Consider the following 20860-nt stretch of genomic DNA (forward strand, 5'->3'; position numbering starts at 1 on the left):
TCAATTCTCTTATCTTCAAATGTAAAACTCAGGCATAGGACTGATTCAAAAGGAAGAGAGGCAAAACAAGCTAATTTCCCCCAAATCAGAAATTACTTAAATATATAGCAAAATGCCCCTCAATAAGAAATTTTGAAACTACAAAAAAAATTCCATTTTCAGGCAGATGCCAGTAGCGCAAGTCAAGAGGCTGAGAGCTGGAGGATCAGAGATGGAGGCCAGCCTCGGCAGGTTTTCTTTGAGTGCTGAGGATAAAACACAGGACCTTGCATATACTAGGCATATATTCTATGGCTAAGCTATAGCTCCAGCTCTAAAAAAGTTGTTTTAATTAAAGAGTATTTTAAAAAGACATTTTACTGAAATACATGTTTCTGGCTACAATGCTTTCATTAAGAATTTTGTTAAAGCAGGGAGCTGGTGGCTCACTCCTATAATTCTAGCTACTCAGGGGGCTGAGATCTGAGGATCGCGGTTCAAAGCCAGCCCGGGCAAGAAAGTCCGAGAGACTTTCCAATAAAGCATCATAAAACCAGAAGTGGTGCTGTGACTTAAGTGGTAGAGCTCTTGCCTTGAGCTGAAGAGCTGAGGGATAGTGCCCAGGCCCAGAGTTCAAGCCCCACAACCAACCAAATAATAATAATAATTTTATTGAGAAGATTTCTGAAATCAATGAGATGGAAGTGAACAATCGTGCTAACTAATTGGGATAGGGGTTTTATATTATGTAGAAAAACGTCCTTGTGGGAAAATAAAAGTACTAAAGACCTATAACAATTTAAAATAAAATCGATCATGAAAACAGAAGTTTCTTATTCTTGTCTTGCATTTCGTTGTGGAGAATAGAAACTGCATATGTAATAAGTGAATAAAAGAAAATATAAATCTACTCAATCGTTGCCTCTTTTCCATTTTTTTGCAGATACTTATGAACATTTGGTGTATTGGTGCTGTTGTTGATGTAGTGGTGGTGTTAGTGTTTATGGATTTATATATAATTTTTACAACAAAATTCTACCATTTGCAGCAATGTCTGGTCCATAGTTGATGCTCAATACCTTTGTCCAATGAATCAACAATGTCTTCAGTTGTAGACGCACTATCAGCAGATGAGCAAGCAAAGTGCAATCTCATCAAGCCAGATAGCAGATACAGTTGTACTCAGTGATAGGCAAGGAAAAGAGTCTCTGTGTAAAGACAGAAAAATAATAAAGCACTTAGCATAAAGCTAGCATATGGTATTAAGCACATAAACATTAGTTTTTAATTTTGTATATGTAATTCAACATAAATAAGGAACAATGTACAAGCTAGTTAGACTATTCTTCCAAGTATCATCTTTGCAATTTTACACATGGAATCTAATTGTAAGCAGCAAGCATTGCATATTCTTAGAAATTATCATAAAAGTATCATAATCTTACATATCATAGTCTTATTAGATCATAGTCTCAAATAGATGTAAAGAATTGCACATATTTTCTTTCCCACTAATTAAATAATTTCCTACCACATAGAATGACTACGAATATTTTTCATATTTTTCAAAACCCTTCCATACCTCCTCCTACCTTCGCTATTATGTCAGTGAAGGGTTTTTTTTTGGGGGGGGGGGGGTCCGGTCGTGGGGCCTGAACTCTGGGCCTGGGCGCTGTCCCTCAGCTCTTCAGCTCAAAGCTAGCGCTCTACCACTTGAGCCACAGCGCCACTTTCCAGCTTTTTTCTTTTTTGCTTATTTGGTGCTGAGGAATCGAACCCAGGGCCTCAGGCATGCAAAGCAAGCACTTCTACCACTAAGCCAACTTCCCAGCCCTTCAGTGAAGGTTTTGATGTTCCTTTTAGCACAGCATTATGCAGCTATCTTCCTTAAGGTGATGAATAAACTTAAGTATATATTCCAGTCTATCTTAAAAATTGTGTTGTACTTATGAATGAGTTATTCTTAAAGGAGTTTGGACAAAAGAAACAGGAATGAACTCTTTCAGACATAAGACTATAAAAGCTCCCATGCATGACTTTCCATTCATTATACCCAATTACAAAGTAAATGCAAAGAACTCTAAACCCTACAAGAAGGTACACTTGTAACCCAGACAATCCCCTGAATGACTCATTTTGGAAATTGCCTAGCAATAAAACCTGTTTCATACTTTACTTTGTTTTTTTGTCAGTCATGGGGCCTGAACTCTGGGCCTGGGCACTGTCCCTCAGCTCTTCAGGTCCAGGCTAGCGCTCTACCACTTGAGCAACAGCACTACTTCTGGCTTTTTCTGTTTATGTGGTGCTAAGGAATCTAATCCAGGGCTTCATGCATATGAGGCAAGCACTCTACCACTGAGCCACCTTCACAGCGCCGACCCCCCCCCCACTTTACCTTTTTTTTTTACATAAGGAGGAGATGAAGTCTCAAGAGTGGAGCTATTCTAATAGAATTACTTAACTTTAAGAAATGAAATGGAGTGCCTGGCGCCGGTGGCTCACGCCTGTAATCCTATCTACTCAGGAGGCTGAGATCTGAGTATCTTGGTTCAAAGCCAGCCCGGGCAGGAAACTCCGTGAGACTCTTATCTCCAATAAACCACTAGAAAACCGGAAGTGGAGCTGTGGCTCAAGTGGTAGAGCCCTCTCCTTGAGCTGAAGAGTGTAGGGACAGCACCCAAGCCCAGAGTTCAAGCCCCATGAGTGACCAAAAAACAACAACAACAACAAAAAACAAGAAATGGAGTGTTCTCTCTCCTGTCTCTCTCCCATTATTCTCTTTCTCCCAAGGAATTACAAGGAGGTAGAGCTATCAGTCCTCCTAAGAAAACAAATCATGAAGCAGCAAACTCTTAAAATTCTACCCTCCAAAATACATATGAAAACACTGATTATTTAAAACATCTAGTCAGTGACATTTTTATGGCATCCCAAGCTGGCAAAGATAGAGTAGATTATCTCTTACATTATGACAAGTAGTTGAAGCAATAAGAAATGAATACCTGACCACAGGTTAACAACACATGGCTCATGGAAGCTAGTATACACTGAATCCATCCATACCACTAAGTAGATTCAAATCAGAGAAGATACGAATAATTTATTTGCTTGTTTTCATTAGAATAGAAATATATAATATATAATATAATATATATATATGTATAAACTATCTGTGTCCTGGAGATCTAGGTTGGCATTTGAGTCCTTCCTCACCAAGTACTCATGGTTCAGTCAGATCTCTAAGATTGAAAGCAAACATTTGCCACAAGAATAATGACAGCTAGTTACTGCCTGTGAGTTTCAGAAGTACCAGTCTCTGGTACTTCTTAGCTGGCTATAATTCTATGTAAGGATTTTACAAGTTCCACAGACTTAATCACTCACTAGAACACAATCCATAGAGAGGCATGGCAAGGTCTGATCAGCTGACACCCAAATCTTCCATTATATAACCCTGCAGGGAAAATTTTAGCTTCACACCATAACAGATACAAATCCTGACACTTAGTGATATAAATACGTATATTCTAATAGATGGTATATTTGTTATTCAAAACTTCTGTTGCAGTAAAGAACATTCTTAGAATCATCACCTAAGCTATTGCACAAGATCCCAAGCCTAATGTTTGTGGGTGTAAAATGCCTGAAGTATGATAAAGCACTGTTTCTTAGCCTTTGTGCTTAAGACTAGTGCTCTACAACTTTAGTCACAGGTCCAATTTTGACTGTTTGGTGGCTAATTGTTGACAAAAATCTCAGGTACTTTTTCTTCCCAGGCTGGCTGTAAACCACTCAAACAATGATCCTGAATAGCTACTGTTATAGGCATGAGCCAACAGTTCCTGGCTCTAAATCTAAATCTAACTTCTAATCAATATCTCAAAGTGAATATGAATCATATTTTAAAGCAGCATCAAACCAATATTGTGATTCTCAAATGATGAGACAATAGCTCAGAAAAAATCACTTAAAATACACACATAACTATGTTTAAGAATAACTTATTGTTTCAAATATAACATCAAATTGAAATAGATTCTAAGTCATCAGTGTTTTGGGTTACATATATTGGATAAGTACACATGAAGAACAGAAGAAAGGAACATTCTGGGAGATGGAGGGACAGAATATGGGCCAAAACTTCAGTGCTGGAAAGTAGCAGATACTCCTTGTGCTATTTTTGGGAGTTCTGGTCATCTGGTCGTCTGGAACCTGGTCAAGTGTCAAAAGTACAATAACAACAACTAGGAACACAACTTGGTGATTTGAATTTAAAAAGTCAGTTAAGGTACCCAGTAGCTAATACACCTGCAATTCTAATTGTGAATGGGAGACTGATATTAAGAAGGATTACAGTTGGAAAGCATCTTGGGAGAAAAAAAAATGTCAGGAGGGCCCAACTCAACAACACTGTGATGAATAGTCATCACAGGGTAGTACAAACCTAACAGAAAATTTAAACAGAAAAATTATTCTCATGCCAACTCAGATGAATTATAAAACCTTGAAAGAGAGACAAAGCAAAAAGGCCTAGGGCATATGTCAAAAAGCTCAGCACCTATCTAGGAAGGCCCAATTTCAATCCAAAGTGCCAATAAAAAGAAAAAAGTATCTTACAACATCTTCTTAACTAAAGAAATTTATTCAACAGTAATATGAGGGTAATATAAAGTATTTCATAAAGCATCAAAACACCTAAGGATATTCTAAACAAACATGTTTCTTCTGTATCTAAGTATTAAACTCCATCACAGCAGCATTGGCTATAGTGTGAGAAGGAACATCCTGTGATTTATCCATTTGGACAGACAAATGGAAATCAAGATCAATAACACAATCAATATATACAATCTCAACCATGACATTTTATATACCAGGAACATTAGGTTAGATAAGTGGTCCTGTTTTACACTGGCTAATTGAAGGGGACAATATAGAAAAGTAAACTTGAAGAAGAAAAGAAGAAAGAAGAGGGGAGGAGGAGGGAGATAAAGAGGGGGAAGGATGGGGGAGGGGACAACATTTACACCTAAGTTTCTTAAAATAAGATTAGAAAAACGAATGGATTCTATTTTAAAACCAAGTTCACTTGGGGACAAAACTATGATGAGAAATGTGGTCAAGACTGAATAGGAACATGCATCTTGGAGTAGAGATGGCAATGCATCACTGGCATCCAGGAATCCTTCTGTGTGAACACTGAAAGATGACAAATTCATCTGTCCATGGGGAGCCTGAAGGAAACATGAATATAAGCAGAAGAGACTTTCAAATGGTTTTGAAAGTTAAGTTAGACAAAGCATTTAAGCGATCTCAGATATCACTACATTGGGACAGCAAAATACAACATTATAAAGGATAGTAAAAGTAGAAAAATGAGGCAAAACATTTATAAAGTCCAGCTAAAGAATGACTTATGGTTTTCTAATAAAAAGTAAACAAGAAAAATAATCTCCTCAACCAATATGTGGAAGTAGCATCAAGGTGAAGGTGAGGGGGTGGGGTGGGGTTAGAACTCTGTGTATGCTTTACAGATGAGGACAAAGAAGTCCCTTGTAGACAGAGAGACTGACTCACATATGTCCAAAGGAACCCCCATACAATCACTTTAATACACTACATTCGAGCTCCAAAACAGAATCTTTCTATGCATGTTTCATTCTAAAAATCTTCCTTCAAGACAAATTTAAGATCAAACTGAAATGATCTGTAAGTAGAGGAATCATATCTGGTGCTACTCAACTGCCCAGTTCTCGAGGGAATCTATGGTCTGCAGCACTCACTAACCTGAAGGAGGCATTTAAAGGTGGTAGAGGATACATGCATAGACAAATCATAGCCCAGCACTAGGAAGTGACATTGCCAACACTACCTTCCACGTGAATGGTCTTTTCTCCATTTTCATATCACCAGCAACAATGCCCAGATGGCTAATTTAAAGATAATCAGGGTCAAGAGAGTCTGGATCACACTAAGACAAAAGCGTTTGATGGTCGAATTCTTTGAATCTATGGTTTAGCCAGGGAACAAGAGACTGATAACATCCATACCCATAGTGATGGAACTTCTCTCACAGTCAAAACCTCATTCTGAAATCTCAAATAACACCGAGGGTAACATGCTGGCCCACTCATGACACTTTCCTAGCAATCTACAGTTCTTTTCAAATGTCTCCAAACAAATCTTAATCATAACCATAAATATAGAACCCAGAGTTCACCCCTCATTTCTAGATGCCACCTCTTTGCCTGAACCTCCCTTCCTTAGATGAGTTCAATGCCTCTGAAATATGCTGGAATCTCTCTCAACCTCACAGTCTGTTCAGCCTCTTTGAGAATGTATCACATATCTATATATTCCATAGCTAAATAGCAAATGGTATCATGGCCAGTTTTTAATCCTTCATGATTGATGCCATGTTGATCAAATCTGATTCTCACCACCTAGCTCTACACAGAGACAAAGGAACATAAAAGAAAATTAACAAAGATTTTACACAGTTCTGTGAACTAAGAAAACATATCACAGGCCATTCATTTTCTAGCTCTTTTAAAAAGGTTGGGACATGGCAGGGATTAATTAACTCAGAAGCAGGCTAAGTCAAGAACTCACTTGTTTGAATATCCAGGGGGTGTTTTCAACAGCACAGAGTCTAGGTGGTATGTACAGCACTCCATTTCATAATGGAAGAGAAATCAGTGCAGCTGTACCCACCACATTAGGGAAGGTTTAGTTATGTCTTCTAGAAACACTTGGTCAATGTCTCCCACCTGAACCATGATCCTAATAAAGACTAAGAACCTCATGAAACCACATTAAACAGAAATTAGAAAGCTTGTTGTGCCTGAGCAAGGAACTGAAAGCACACCCAGATTTTTAATGTAGAAATGTTACTTCCCCATTGTCACAAACATCTCTGTGTCCCGGTCTTCCAGTATCTTCACTATGCTGTAGAATCTACACAGAATAGCTCCTCAGGACAGCAACATCCACCCTATGTCAGCACCATTGAAGTTTCCTGCACTACCACCTGTGAAAGAAGAAAGAACAGCACAATAATTAACTATGAAAACAGGGCTTTGAGATTGTGGCTCAAGTGGTAGAAAACTTCCCTACAAACTATAAATTCAAACTCCAATATCAATAAGAGGAAGGGAAAGAGGGAGGGAGAAAGAAAATAATAATTCACAAGAGTGAACACAACAGGAAGCACTACAACTTACTAACACCGATGGGGGTAATAATGGGAGACCAGAAGACAGTGGGGAAACATTCCTGTTCACCTTCAAAGTTTCAAATCATTAGAACAACATGACTAGATATCCATTGAAAAGTAGATTCAAATTAACTGCATACCACAATCATACCAGCTGCCCAGGCAGAGGACCTTTATCCTCTGCAGGAAGCAGGAAGATGCAGTGAGGTGATTCTTGAGTAGCCAGAAAACAACAGAACTGACCTGTCCAAGGATCCCACAGCAGCTTGGTGACCATGAGCAGCAATGAATTCAAGGACAATACTAAAGACAAGTAAAAGAGAGATCTAAAAGTGACACCCACAATTTTTCAACTGTGCAATGTTTTTCCACGAGGAAACAATTTGCTGACATCTGAAATTCTATTTTGTTTTCAACTAGTCGGTAGACATAAAGTACAGTTACTGGAGTAAGTACAAATGAGGACTATGTAAAACTTATCAACCTTACTTTTTAATATCAGAATTTAAAATAATACCGTTCCCAGACATCAAAATTCCCATAGAAATTATAGTGAATTCTTTTGACTTGGACACCATCACTCACTGCATTACAAAATATCCGGGAAAACCTATACTGCTACACAAAAGGAAGTTTCAAATGTTTCATTAATTATATTGAAATAACATTCCATAGAAATGTAAGAGCACGAAAGGTCATGAAAAATAAGGCTCAAAAAATCTAAATACCAACATTGTGTCCAGACTTCTCTGAACAAACACTGAAGGACTTACCTCTGCAGGTCCATCTCCTTCCTGTAAGGGAAGAAATCTGTCTACCAATAAAGCTCAGAGTTCAAGGGTAGGAATTAGGTAGCAGGTAGACTTGCTGAGAGGAGTCAAGGGAGAAAAAGAACTATATATCAGAGGAAGCTGGACTGAGGAAGACACTGAGCTTCTTAACCCACCAACAGATTCAGAACAGGTTGGGGCTTTCCGCAGGTAATCAGTTCAAATTCACTTAATGCGCTGTCTTCTGCTGAACCTCCATGTTGTATAGGGCAGACACTGTATGAGCACCACGCAGAGGATTGGTTGTAGCTGGCTTCATATTCTACAGGGTGAGTGAAGCAGAGAACCATAGTGTTCTGGATGAGAGTGAGGAATGACTAAAAGGAACAGAATAGCAACACAAGAGACAAGACAGGATTGTAAACAGGAGGCCTGGTGGCTACCATACCATTGGTAAGTCTGAGGGTCTTGATCAGTGAATAAAACAGAGAAATGTACAGGATACTTCAGAGCACTCAGCATGACTTCATCAAATTTCCTGCAAGAAAATTATTTGCAAGACAAAGTGAGTTTTTATACAAATTCAGATCAGCTATATGTGATCTGCTAGCAATTCCGCTCAGGAAGTAGTAGATGAACATGAATGACCTCAGATAAAATTCATTCTAGAACTGTACAAACTGTAAAATGACCGAAGACATAGGAATACAACCTCCTCAACTTGTTTCTCCTTCCACATGCAGAAATCCGTTGAGCATTATTATATTATGGCTTTGAAACTTAGTGGCAAGGGCATGCACCTGTATAATATGGACTGAGTTGCCACTGTAAACAACTACTTTCACTCAAACACTCAATGTACCTCAGTAAGGGGGGAAAACCATGGGGCTTGGAATGGTGAATTATCATTGACAAGGAATGCAAGTGATCATTAGCGTTTTCTTTTCTTTTTTGGGGGGGCTGTCTGGTTGTGGGGCCTGAACTCTGGGCCTGGGTGCTGTCCCTCAGTTCTTCAGCTCAAGGCTAGCTCTCTACCACTTGAGCCACAGCGTCACTTCCGGCTTTTTTTTTCTTTTCGCTTATGTGGTGCTGGGGAATCAAACGCAGGCCTCATGCATACAAGACAAGCGCTCTACCACTGAGCTGCCGGAGCCTACCGGCAACGAAAGGGAAACCTGAATTAGGGGGCGAAGATGCGGAAAAATAAAGACATAAGACAAAGGATGGGGTCGGGAGGTCTGCAGCTCAAGACTGCAGCCCCATTTATTTTTAACTTTCCCTATTATATACTATTAGAACTCAAGAGGTAACCATAGTGCAGAAAAACAAGGAAATTTTTAATAAAAACAAAGTGCAGTAAAAACAAGGTCAACTGGTAGAAAGTAAAACAAACTCTGCAGACATAGCAAAGCAATCCTGGGCACCTGGTGATTTTCATGAAAGCCAGTTCCTTGTACATGCCTTCAAGTGAGCACAGGGGTCAAGATGACCTTAGAGCTTTACTGTCGGTTCCCAACACTGAGCTGCCTTCCCAGCCCCAGCATTTTCTTTTTTGTTACATTTTCTGCCCAATTACACATAGTACACCAATGCCAAAGGTTTTCATGAACTTAGAAACAGACTTCTAAATCATGCTCCCTTAAATTTTCCAGGACTACCATTCTTAATATTCTTCATTAGCTTCAAATATATTAGCCAACAGAAAATAACAATTAACAGCATATCTATCAGGGCCATCAGGAAAAAAATATTTTAAAAACCATCCTACTAAAGGGGTAATAGAGCCAAACCAACAAGAAGAATCCTCAGGTCACAAGAACATCATTGATGCTACAAAATTTTCATTGCCTAGGACAAGTCACCCCGCTGAAGAGGAGTCAGGCCTTACAGAATCAATACTCATTAAAAAGTTGTACCAATTGAAGAACATGCTGATAGCAGAATTTTCAATGCATTACAAAATGTATGCAACATAAAATATTTAAAACCTTGGAAAACAAAAATCAATCTAACCAAAAATATTCACCCCATCTACTTTTGTCACCAAGTAAAAAGAAGGTATTTTGTTCTCAAGAAAATGTTAGAATTCAGGGCTGGGAAGATGGCTCAGTGGTAGAGCACTTGCCTTGCATGCCTGAAGCCCTGGGTTCGATTCCTCAGCACCACATAAGCAAAAAAAAAGCCAGAAGTGGAACTGTAGCTCAAGTGGTAGAGCGCTAGCCTTGAGCTGAAGAGCTGAGGGACAGCGCCCAGGCCCAGAGTTCAGGCCCCATGACCAGACCCCCTTCCCCTCCCCAAAAAATGTTAGAATTCAATGGCAGGTTTTGGAATGCAAACACCCACTTAAAAAATGAAAACTAATCAAAGACTCTGTACAATATATTTCCAGTACACTCACAGGACAGCAAAAAATCCACTTCTGTAGAACTTATCAATGATGAAGTTAGCTTTACCATGAAACTAATTTTAGTCAGTGGGATGGTGATATATGAAAATGGAAATACTTTGATGAAGTATAAAAATGAATAAATGGAATACATAGAGTGGGTCTTTTTTAATAAGAGTAGTCATGTTAACAAGTTCTAATACAATAGTAATGACACTATATACAAGAATACTAGAATGACATGAGAAACATTGGTGTCAAGTCCAACTGCCATCTTCAAAGATGAGCGAAACAACTGGAGCAGTTGCTTATAGAATCTGTTTTTGAACTATTGGAGATTACATGACCATTAGTAAGGGGCGTTACAAGGAGAAATTCGAATACCTTCACTTCAGAATGTAACATCTTTTCTCAGTCTCAATTGATTATATGTATCACCCAAGCCCAAGCTACAGTCTTGAAAAGTGTAGGGTGGGAGAGCATGACACCATCACAGAATCCTAGTTTCTAGGGTGGACACTGTAAACTGGGGGACTAAACCCAGGAACCATCCAAGAAGTATCTATCCATTACATAGCTTAGCAACATCCTAAGAACAAGACACATGAAGTGACCAAGAGTCTCAAAGCAAACAATAGACATTAGAGACAAAGGGTGAACAAATGCAGCAGTGGTACTCACTAGAAACTATGTTGAAAATGAACGACATAACTTGTGGGTGAGGCTAGGAGGGAAAGAGTAGGAGAGAGCAAGGGAAGAGGTGACATTCTTTAAAACAAAATGCACTCATTACCTGACATAACTGAAACCCCTCTGTACATCACCTTTATAATAATAATAATAAAAAGGATGCATTGTATACATAAACTGTTTTGTTAAGTGGCAGAAAATTTTAATACATAATCTAAAAATTAAAGAAAGTGAGGGAAGGTGTAGGTGAAAATGTCACAAGGGGGTAAAATTGATCAAGACACGTTGTATTCATAAACTGCTTTGTTCTATAGCAGCTCCTTTTGATAATAAAAATATTTAAAATAAAAAAAGAAAGGAAGAGAAAAACCCAGGGAAAAGAGGCCAAGTAGAACAGTGTGTTTGGATGAATATTTAAGCAGACACCTTTGCGTGTTTTGATAGGTGTTAAGATGTCTAACCATGTGTCCTTTTGCATGATGTGTTGTGTCTTTGGTTTTAAGGTACAAAGTAGAAACTATTTGATTGACATATTATTTTGGTTATTTTTATTATTTTATTTTATTTATATTTATCATTATTTGTTTATTTTGGTTTCGGACTCTGATATATTATTGTGATATCTGTTCAATGAAGGAGAAACAAAAAGATTGGAGGCGCAGCTCAAGTGACAGAATGCCTCTCTCTCAAGCATGAATCACTAAGTTCAAACCCTGATCCTGCTGACAAAAATGAAAACAAATGACAACCACCAGTGAAGGCCCTGAGTTCAAGAAAAGAAAAAAGAAAGAGTTAAGGACAAGCGGATGCCTGGGATGTATCTTCAGTGCACTACTGGGAGGGTAGAAAGGTAAGCAGCCTAACAGGACAATGACTATCTTAGGGCAGACCCCTGCAGGGGGAAGGCTTTCACTTACCATCCCAGCTACTGCAGCCATTGGGAGAGGAGCTTTGTGTGAACACATGAGTCCTTGGCAAACCTGGGCAACATAGGGATACCTTCTATCCACAAAAGGTTAGATAGACCACACTTGGCAAAATAAGGAAGGACCACAACAGAGTTTCTCTCTCTCTCTCTCTCTCTCTCTCTCTCTCTCTCTCTCTCTCTCTCTCTCTCTCTCTCTCTCTCTCTCTCTCTCTCTCTCTCTCTCTCTCTCTCTCTCTCTCTCTCTCTCTCTGTCTGTCTGTCTAAACTATGTCTGCCTCCAGGACATGTAGAAAAAAGTGTTAGAGGAAACCTTATCTTCGTGGTTGTGTTGAGCTTCTTTGGGGATTGAAGGAATTATCAACCTCAACACTTGCCTGTAATCTGGATCCTGGCTGTTTGCCAGTGCTCTCTGAGTAGGGATGGTTTCAGGTGCAGAGTGCTGAAGCACGGCAGGAAAGATTTGACCCAGGGCCTTTCTGCAGAGAATAGTAAAAGAAAGGGGACTGAGGGTTCTCTTTCTTGATTTGCATGAACATATTCTGGCCTGCTGTAGCTTGGATCCAGGGACTGGTGCTTAAGCCTTAGGGGTCACTAATGTTGCTGCTCATGCTGCCCTGCCCTGTCTCAGACTCCAAGACTCCACAGCAAGTCTCCACCTCTGCCACTTCAATGCTCATTCTCTGCTTCAGAGAACCCCAGGCCTTCCACTGGGGGCTCAGGGTCATCTTTCCTGATCTGTTTCTGACAGGCTTGGCATCATGGCCTGGGGTGGGTGGGTGCGTAGGTGGTAATAAGTTTCAGCTATAGCAGATTTTCTGTGTGCGCTGAGGCAGCAGCTTCTCTCCTCTGTGGATACATTCAGCTTGAATGAGACCCCTTCCAGAATTGTGGTGCTGGTATAGGATGCCTGTTTCTGAATGATGAACCTCAGTCCCCACAGAACCTGTTTGTGGTGGGATATGACTTCATTCAGGGAGGGAAGGGTTAATGTAAGAACAAGCCCAAGAATGCTGACTTCCTGGGAGATCATCTGACACTGCCCCAAGGTGAGCTAGAAGCATACTCTTTCCCCACAGGAGACCATCTGACATGCTCTTTCTCCCTGCGGGAGAAGACCATCTGACACTGCCCTGAGGTGAGTTAGAAATATGCTTCTTCCCCAGTCAGGAAGGCTTCTGGGACTGAGTTATCTCTCCTTAACCCATAGGCCACTCATGAGACAGATGACCAGTTACTGTCTGGAGTCTTTCCTTACTTACAGTCAGTTCTCAGATAGATAGTGATAAGGGTGTCATGAGCTCATTGTCAGTCATATGCAAGGACCTGGGCCTCCCCCGTGGGGTTGTAGAGAAGGCTCTGCAAGTGCTGAGGGGTAGCCTCGCCAGCCTGGAGTTCCCCAGGAATCAGAAGGCAGCAGCACTGGGCATTGGTTGTATTGATATTTCAAGTGACCTCTTCCGGGCAATGGTGGTCGCAGTCTTCTGCCTTTTGGAGCTGTCTCCTACTAACAAGGCTACCATCTGTGCTGAGGTGCTATAGGATCTGAAGCCCACGTAGAGCCTTCTAGGCTCTCATAGAAATGGATTATGAGCAGGACACTCAGACAGCTGCTCTTTGGTTGCTGTGCCTGTTGTTGTACACTGGAAATGCAAGTGTCTCTGGTTGTGTTATCTGTATCTCTGTAGGCATACCCAGAAAAGATCTCACAGAACTCATGGCAATCCATGTTCTGTTTCCTACTCCTGAATTCCCAGTGCCTGGCCTAGCGTTGGGCCCACCTAAACATGGCATGGGTTCTGAGCTCCTACTCAGAAACCTTAGTACCTGGCTTGTCGCTCTTGCTGTTCTCTTTCATTTTGCGAACTCTACTGGCTTTTTTAAAACTTTATTTGAAGTTCACACTACAAAAGTAAGTAATCCTGATGTCAAACATATACACAACTAATATTGGAGAAGACCATTTTTTTTATTGACAGTCTTATAATGTTCCCAACTCTAGCTTTGAACTCCCAGACTCAATTCCTACTTCCATCTACAGAGTAGATGGAACCACAGACAAATGCCTCCATAATGGCTGGAGACAGCCTTCTCCCTGAGACTCTCTGGGAGAGAATGAGCGATCTTATTGGTAACCAGGCCTGGCTCACTCATTACTGAATATTTTATAGCTAAGCCCATGAAGTGACCACAAAGCACAAGGTGTCTGTGTGGTGAAAAGCTGTTGGGATGTCAGATTGGCAGCTGCTCCCTGATGTGACTGGAAGTGCTCAAGGCCACGAGCAGCAACCTGAAGTTGGGTTTCTTTAGGCCCTGAGGACAATATCTTCCTGTATCCCTTTAGTTTCTTTGAAGGAAAAGTCAGTTAGAATAGGTAAAATGATCATTTTGAAGAGTTTATTTTATAGTACTGAAGTTTGAACTCAAGTCCGTGCTGATTAGGCAGGTACTCCAACACTTGAGCCATGCCCCTATCCCACCAGATAGGATCTCAGTTTTGGTGATCTATGCCAGGACCTCCTACGTATATGTCTTATGTAGTTGTGGTAACAAGCACACACCACCAGTTGATTTGAGATAGGTTCTCCCTAACCCTTTCCCCAGGCTGATTCAAGGTCTATTTCTCCTAATATAGGCCTCTCAAGTAGATGGGATTAGATGAGCTTCCATGCATCCCTATAGGAGTTGTTTTTAAGCACCTGCTCTTGGAAGGGTTAGATGGGCTAGTTGAAGGCTTGGTAGATGATCATAGCAATGCCATGGTGGTAAATCTTAATGTTATTACAGTTAGGCATGTTGGGACACTAGCTCAAACTTATAGAAAGAAGCTGAGCTGGACCCTGGATACAGCTAGTACAGATGAGGTGATTGGTCTGTGGTCTGTGGTCTGTGACTTTCTGTAATGTGCAACAGAATTTACCAGAGCTGAGCATCACAGGAGAGCAGGTGGACAAGGTGCAGTCCCAAGAGTGATAAGGACCTTGGAAGTGAACCCAAACTCACACCAAGGTTTGAGGGTATGGATCTGATTAGGCTGAGGGAAGGTTGGACATGTGCCTTCATGGAAACTATGGATTCAAGGACACTTCCCCTGCCCTGTGAGACACCTAGTGGCAGGACCATTGAAAGAGAGAACGAAGGTGGCTACTGCTGTTGAAAAAATAAAATGGATTCTGCGGACAGTACTGGAAAGTGGGCCTACAACTCCATGTCTAGCAACTGGGTGCATGTCGCTTTTGGTCGCTCCTTGTGGAGTTCTCTCCACGTATGGCATTCTCCAGACGGAGGATGTAAGCCCAGCAGAGCCCAGCTAGACTCCTGCTACCGCCGAGGTCATTTTCTCCCTCCCTTGGTGAGCCACAAACTGGGCTGGTTTCTCACTCTGCCTGGGAAGATGTGGCCCATTTGTCCTGACTGCAGGCAGCAGCCAGCCCTAGGCAACAATCACAGTAAATTGTCTCCTGCCAAGCACTGGAGTGCTTTGAACTGCCTGCCTGGTGTGGCTGTCAGTCCTCCCTGAAGGTTAATGTGTGAGGTGGGTAGTGAGTGTGGGAGGGAGACTGTTCTTTGGCATTTTCATGGAAAGATGCTCCTTATGGAGAGGAAGGCAAGCTCTCATCTCTTCTAACTGAATAAACACATCACCAGGGCTGATGAGTGAGTACGATGTACAGACTTCCAAATCTTTTAAACATTTGTAAGTCTTAGAGAGTCCTAAATCATGAGGCCTGTGTGGTGCCCGGTCTCAGGCCTCATCTTCTTATCATTGCTGGGTCAGTTTGGGCCTCTGGAATAGCACCATTTAAAGAGGATACCTGGCCATAATCCAGGTAACGTGCCCTTGGCTTCATGAGTGAACATTGAACTCAGCCAGTGCCAGGCCTTGTTCTGAATAAGGGAAGTGGCAAAATTTAGAATAGGCAAAATTATGATTTGGAATAGTTTATTTTATAGTACTGAAATTTGAACTCTGTTTGCCATCTTTCCAGCTGTAGATGAAGGCTATCTGATCTTAGTATAAGAATATTCTAGGGGCTGGGAAGGTGGCTCAGTGGTAGAGTGCTTGCCTTGCGTGCCTGAGGCCCTGGGTTCGATTCCTCAGCACTACATAAGCAAAAAGAAAAAAAAAAAAGCCGGGTGGGGAGGATTGAGTGGGGGTGGGGTGGGGGAGAGGATGGGAAGGGATGGGAAGGGGAAACAAAGGAGGAGGCTACAATGCTTGATAAGAAATGTACTCATTATCTTGCCCATGTAATTGTAACCCCTCTGTACAGTATTTTCACAATTTAAAAAAAAAAGCCAGAAGTGGTGCTGTGGCTCAAGTGGTAGAGTGCTAGCCTTGAGCTGAAGAGCTGAGGGACAGCGCCCAGGCCCAGAGTTCAGGCCCCACGACCAGACCCTCCCCCCCAAAAAAAAGAATGTTCTAGATCTATTTTGAGACCTTTTTTGGAAAATAGTTCCACTTTGTTCACAGGTCATTCCTACCCCAGTCGTGGCATTGAGTCAACTTCCTTACTGCCCTCAAGGTATCAGCAAGGGTTAGATGACTCTGATGATGGTGTAGGATTGTGTAGGTGAATGCGTACTGTTACCTTTCTCAACTTCACGCTTTTCTTAGCCAATTGGAAAGAGATGCACCTATGGTAGCATTTCCTGCTTGGAGGAGCCACACTATTTATTGTGGGCCAGCAGACCACAATTTGTGAATTCATCCTGCAGAATTCCAAGTCAGGTACCATCGCCGAGGGATCTGGGTTGCCAGGACTGGTATGCTCTGGTAAGCATACCAGGGAGACAAGAATGGGATAATTTTCTGTTTTCTGAGTATGAGACTGGGGTTCCTGTGATTACAATATTGGGAGACTTGGGGTAGTTAACACAGCTCACTTCCTCCACCCTCTCTGCTACCTCAAGTTCACATGTGTGCTTAGGATAGAGCTCTCTGCCAGGGCCATGTCCCTCTTTCTTCCCACCTTCTTTAGCAACAGCAGCAGTGCTGGGTCAGACTTCTGGGGTCCTCAAAGTTGTGAACTTAGGATCTTCATTTGTTCCCCATATTTGTGACTCCTTGTGCGGAAGTCTAGAAGAATGACTACCTCCATGGTCTGCAGGGAGGATAGGGTGGGTAACAAGATCAGATAAGATAACTGGTTACAGCTCATCAACCTTAAATTCGATGTTGAATTTGCCACAGTTTTCTAGAGGGTCATTTGGCTATTTGGAAACTAGAAACAAGTGGGAAATCTGTCTGCTAGCATGGTGCAAAGGGCATTGGGGTAAGGAGAACCCTGGTACTCTCAGCTGGAAAAGGCTTAGGCCTTCCAGGGAGAGATGTAGCCCCAGCATTGCTCACTCCAGTCCAAGGCAGATGGAGGGTGGTATTGTTGTTTCACTTTTAATGCCTTGGTGTTGCTACTTAATGGGATATGGGACATTTTGTTTTGAATGTGAAGAAGTAGCAGAGGTATGCTTCATAGCAGATTTCTGAGTAGTCCCAGCTTCTCAGGAGGCTGAGGCTAAAGGGTTTCCTAAGGCTGAGAGTTTGAGGACAGCTTGGCAGAGTTTCAAGCTGCCTACCTGATACCAAGGACCAAGGTGAAGTTCCTGGAGGTTCTTCAGACTGGTAGTTTCCAGTGAATTGGTTGAGGTGACACACATATAGCATGTTCAGAACTCTGTGGTCTTCAGCAGGAAGATGGCACCTGGCATCCCCACAGATCAGTGTTCCTTCTCCTGCCAGGAGTAAGTTGAAACTCAGCCTTCCAGGAGCAGGTGGTTCTTCTCATACACATGGCCATGATCTAGTGACTGTATTCCCAGGAAGAGCCTTGTATTGGCTCAGGCAACCTTCACACTGGGTCTTGTTTACAAGCCCTGGTTAAACTGGTCTTATTTTGTAGTTGGACTGTATATTTCCAAGAAAACTGCTAGTGGTGGAAGCATCTTGCTAAACAGTAGCATTTTTGGTTTTGAAACTTTAAAAGAAATTCTCACTTGAGCCTGGACCTATCCTGACTTGCTATACTATAATACCTACATAATGCAGAAGGGTTTCACTTGCCTGTGCAGCTGGGCTAGGTCAGGGGTGGCAGGGCAGGAGGCTCTCAGCCTAGAGAAGAAGGTGGTATGATAAATAGCATCATCTCCTTCCTCCACTGGCACGTGCAACACACCAGGAGTCCTGTACAATGTGCAACTAATACCCTGGAAAAGGTTGGAGCCTCTGTCTCCAAGGAAAATGCCCTATGGGTCCTTGGGAAACAGTGCTGGGTGTCCCGGGTGGAGAAGGGGGCCTGTGCACAGGCAGAAAGGTAGTGGGCTGCAGGATGCAGGCAGCGCCTAGTCTGGTGTCTAGTCTGGCTCTCACACTTGTTTGCTCTTTACAGAGCTTGAGCACATCCTGAGCAAGCTGTTGACAATACTTGGGGCCTGGAACTAGGCTGCTGTGTGTGTGTGTGTGTTTTTAAACTCCATCACCTCAAGGAAAAGGCATGTGCCTGCCATGTTGTGGGTTACCTTTTAGGGAAAAACCGGCTGGAGGCTAAGCCCATTTTCTACACACCCTGCAGGGGCGTAGGAAGGATTGAGGCAGACAGTAGGATAATGACACCTACCCTGTCAGAAAGGATGAAATAGGGGTGGGGGACTTAGAGACACACTTAGCACATGATAACTCATTTCCCTCTCTGGTAGCAGGAGCCAGATGAAGGCTACACAGCAAGGAATAGGAGGTGGCCTGAAGTAATGAGGATGTAGGGGAGTATGGGGGCAGAACCAGGAGCTATGTGTAGCTAAGACCTGTCAGGATTCATGAGAAAGAACATGAAGTAAGGACGATGAGATTTCTCATCAGAGAAAGTTCAGCTTGAGAAATCACAGAAGATGCTTAGTACATGTGAACCCCTGGATTCAATCCCTGGTACTGCAACTATAAAGAAAGAAAGAGGAAAAAGAACATAATTCTCATTGATATGGAAGAGTACCAAGAGTATTCCCTTGTAAAAGTATATGGTATGTGAACATGTATGCATGTAATTCAACCAGAAGAACAATTCATTAGGTCAAAACTTAACCAAGGACACGCTGGCAGGGATGACTACAGAGTGGGTCTAAACTACAGTAGAAAGCACCAGGTCTTTCACAATTTGGGATTTTTTTTTAGTGGTGGTGGGGGGTAGTTAAGGTGTTTCTGTATAGCCTAGGCTGCCCTTGAACTCATGATCTTCCTACCTCAGCTTCTCAAGAGGGAGGGCTAGGAACCATGCCCAATTAGAGAATTTTTAATCTGATATCAAATACAAGATAATGTAATCACAGAAAGTTCTAACTACTAAGAAAGGAAAAGTAGTTGTTTTTCAAATACGAAAATAGAACAACAAAACCTGCTGAAATTATTTTTAAAAGAGTTTGAAGCAATGAAGAGTAATGACATGGGCTGCGGGATTGATTGGGATACATGGGTGAATATGAATATATGTGAAACTGTCATAATCAAATGCATGTGAACAACTAATGTAAAATGATTGTATGTGCTAGGCAAGCGCTCCACCTTTTGAGAAAAGTATCTAGCCCTTTTGATTTTTATTTGTCTTTGACACCACACACGTATGCTGCTTTGACTGGTCTTAGGGTTTTCAGGATGGAGGGTATAAGGAACTTGTAGGCATTATTATATCGAAGCAAAGTCAGAAAGGGTTAGAGGTGACATCTACGCAATACCTCATTCTGAGAAGACTGTTATACTATTTCCGACTGGTATATCTATTTCTGCTTTCCCTCTTTGCCCTTGTACTTGGCTGTGGAAATGGTGCAGGGAAGAAGGCTGCTTTGAGATATTGTTCCACAACTGTTTCCCTAAAGCAGTGCTGGGGGTTCATGCCTAGGTCATAGCTCCTCAGGCAGCGAGCTGGAGAGTCTTGGTTCAAAGCAAGTCTGGGGAAAAATGTCCACGAGACTCCATTTCCAATTCAGCAGCCAAAGCTGGGCTGGGGCATAACTTCAGTGGAAAACCACTGGCCTAGCAAACAAGCCAGAGTCAGAGGCCATGAGTTTTCAAGCCCTGGTACAGTCAAAAAAGAAAAGAAAACATGTTCCCTTAGTTCTGTGAGACGGTGACATGATGGAGCCATAAGGAGAAAGACATTGAGAGCACCCTGCCTCACCCAACACGGCTTCTTCCTTCACATTTGCTCCCTGCATTCACTGGGGGCCTTGTGTAACCTCTTACCCTCCTTTTATATCTTCATCCCTTATTTTCTCTCAGTTTTCCCCTCTTTTCCCCACCAAGTTATATGGTTCATTTTAAACACAGTTTCTGCATTTATTCACCCTTTGTCCCACCACTTCTGTGCTCTCCCTAAGCCTCTCCCAAACAGATAGGACAAAAGATACAGAAATAAAAATAATTGTAACAAAGGGGAGGAAAAAAAGAAAAAGAGAGAAAAAAGAAAAATAACAAAAAAACCCTCTTGTTTCCACTTCTTGGAGTTCATTTCATTAAGTATCATTTTATATGATCATATTCACATAGCTATTGAGCACTTGTGATCCTCTCCTAAGAATATCCTCCTTTGATCTCAATGTGAATGTCTGGCATCCTGTATAATTTATCATGTCTAAGGTACACTTCATCCTTGCAACTCTCTACTCTCTCTGGCCATTTTCCTTTGATGGCCATTACAGGATGTGGAAAATCTAGGTCTTTGGGGGAAATAAACTCTGGTTCTGTGTCCTTCCTGTGTGTCTGGTTACCCACCATCCATGGAAGCCAGGTAGGAAGGAAGCCCATCAGTGAAGAGCAGCCTGCATCCCTGCAGCCTGAGTCAGGCCCCCCACTGAGTCTGACACATATGCCAGGTGGAGGTGGGAGAAGGTACTGGAGTCTTGTGGCTACA

The sequence above is a fragment of the Dipodomys merriami genome, unplaced genomic scaffold (assembly GCF_024711535.1).
Source record: "Dipodomys merriami isolate MVZ:Mamm:240054 unplaced genomic scaffold, mDipMer1.0.p SCAF_22, whole genome shotgun sequence".
NCBI classification, from domain to species: Eukaryota; Metazoa; Chordata; class Mammalia; order Rodentia; family Heteromyidae; genus Dipodomys; species Dipodomys merriami.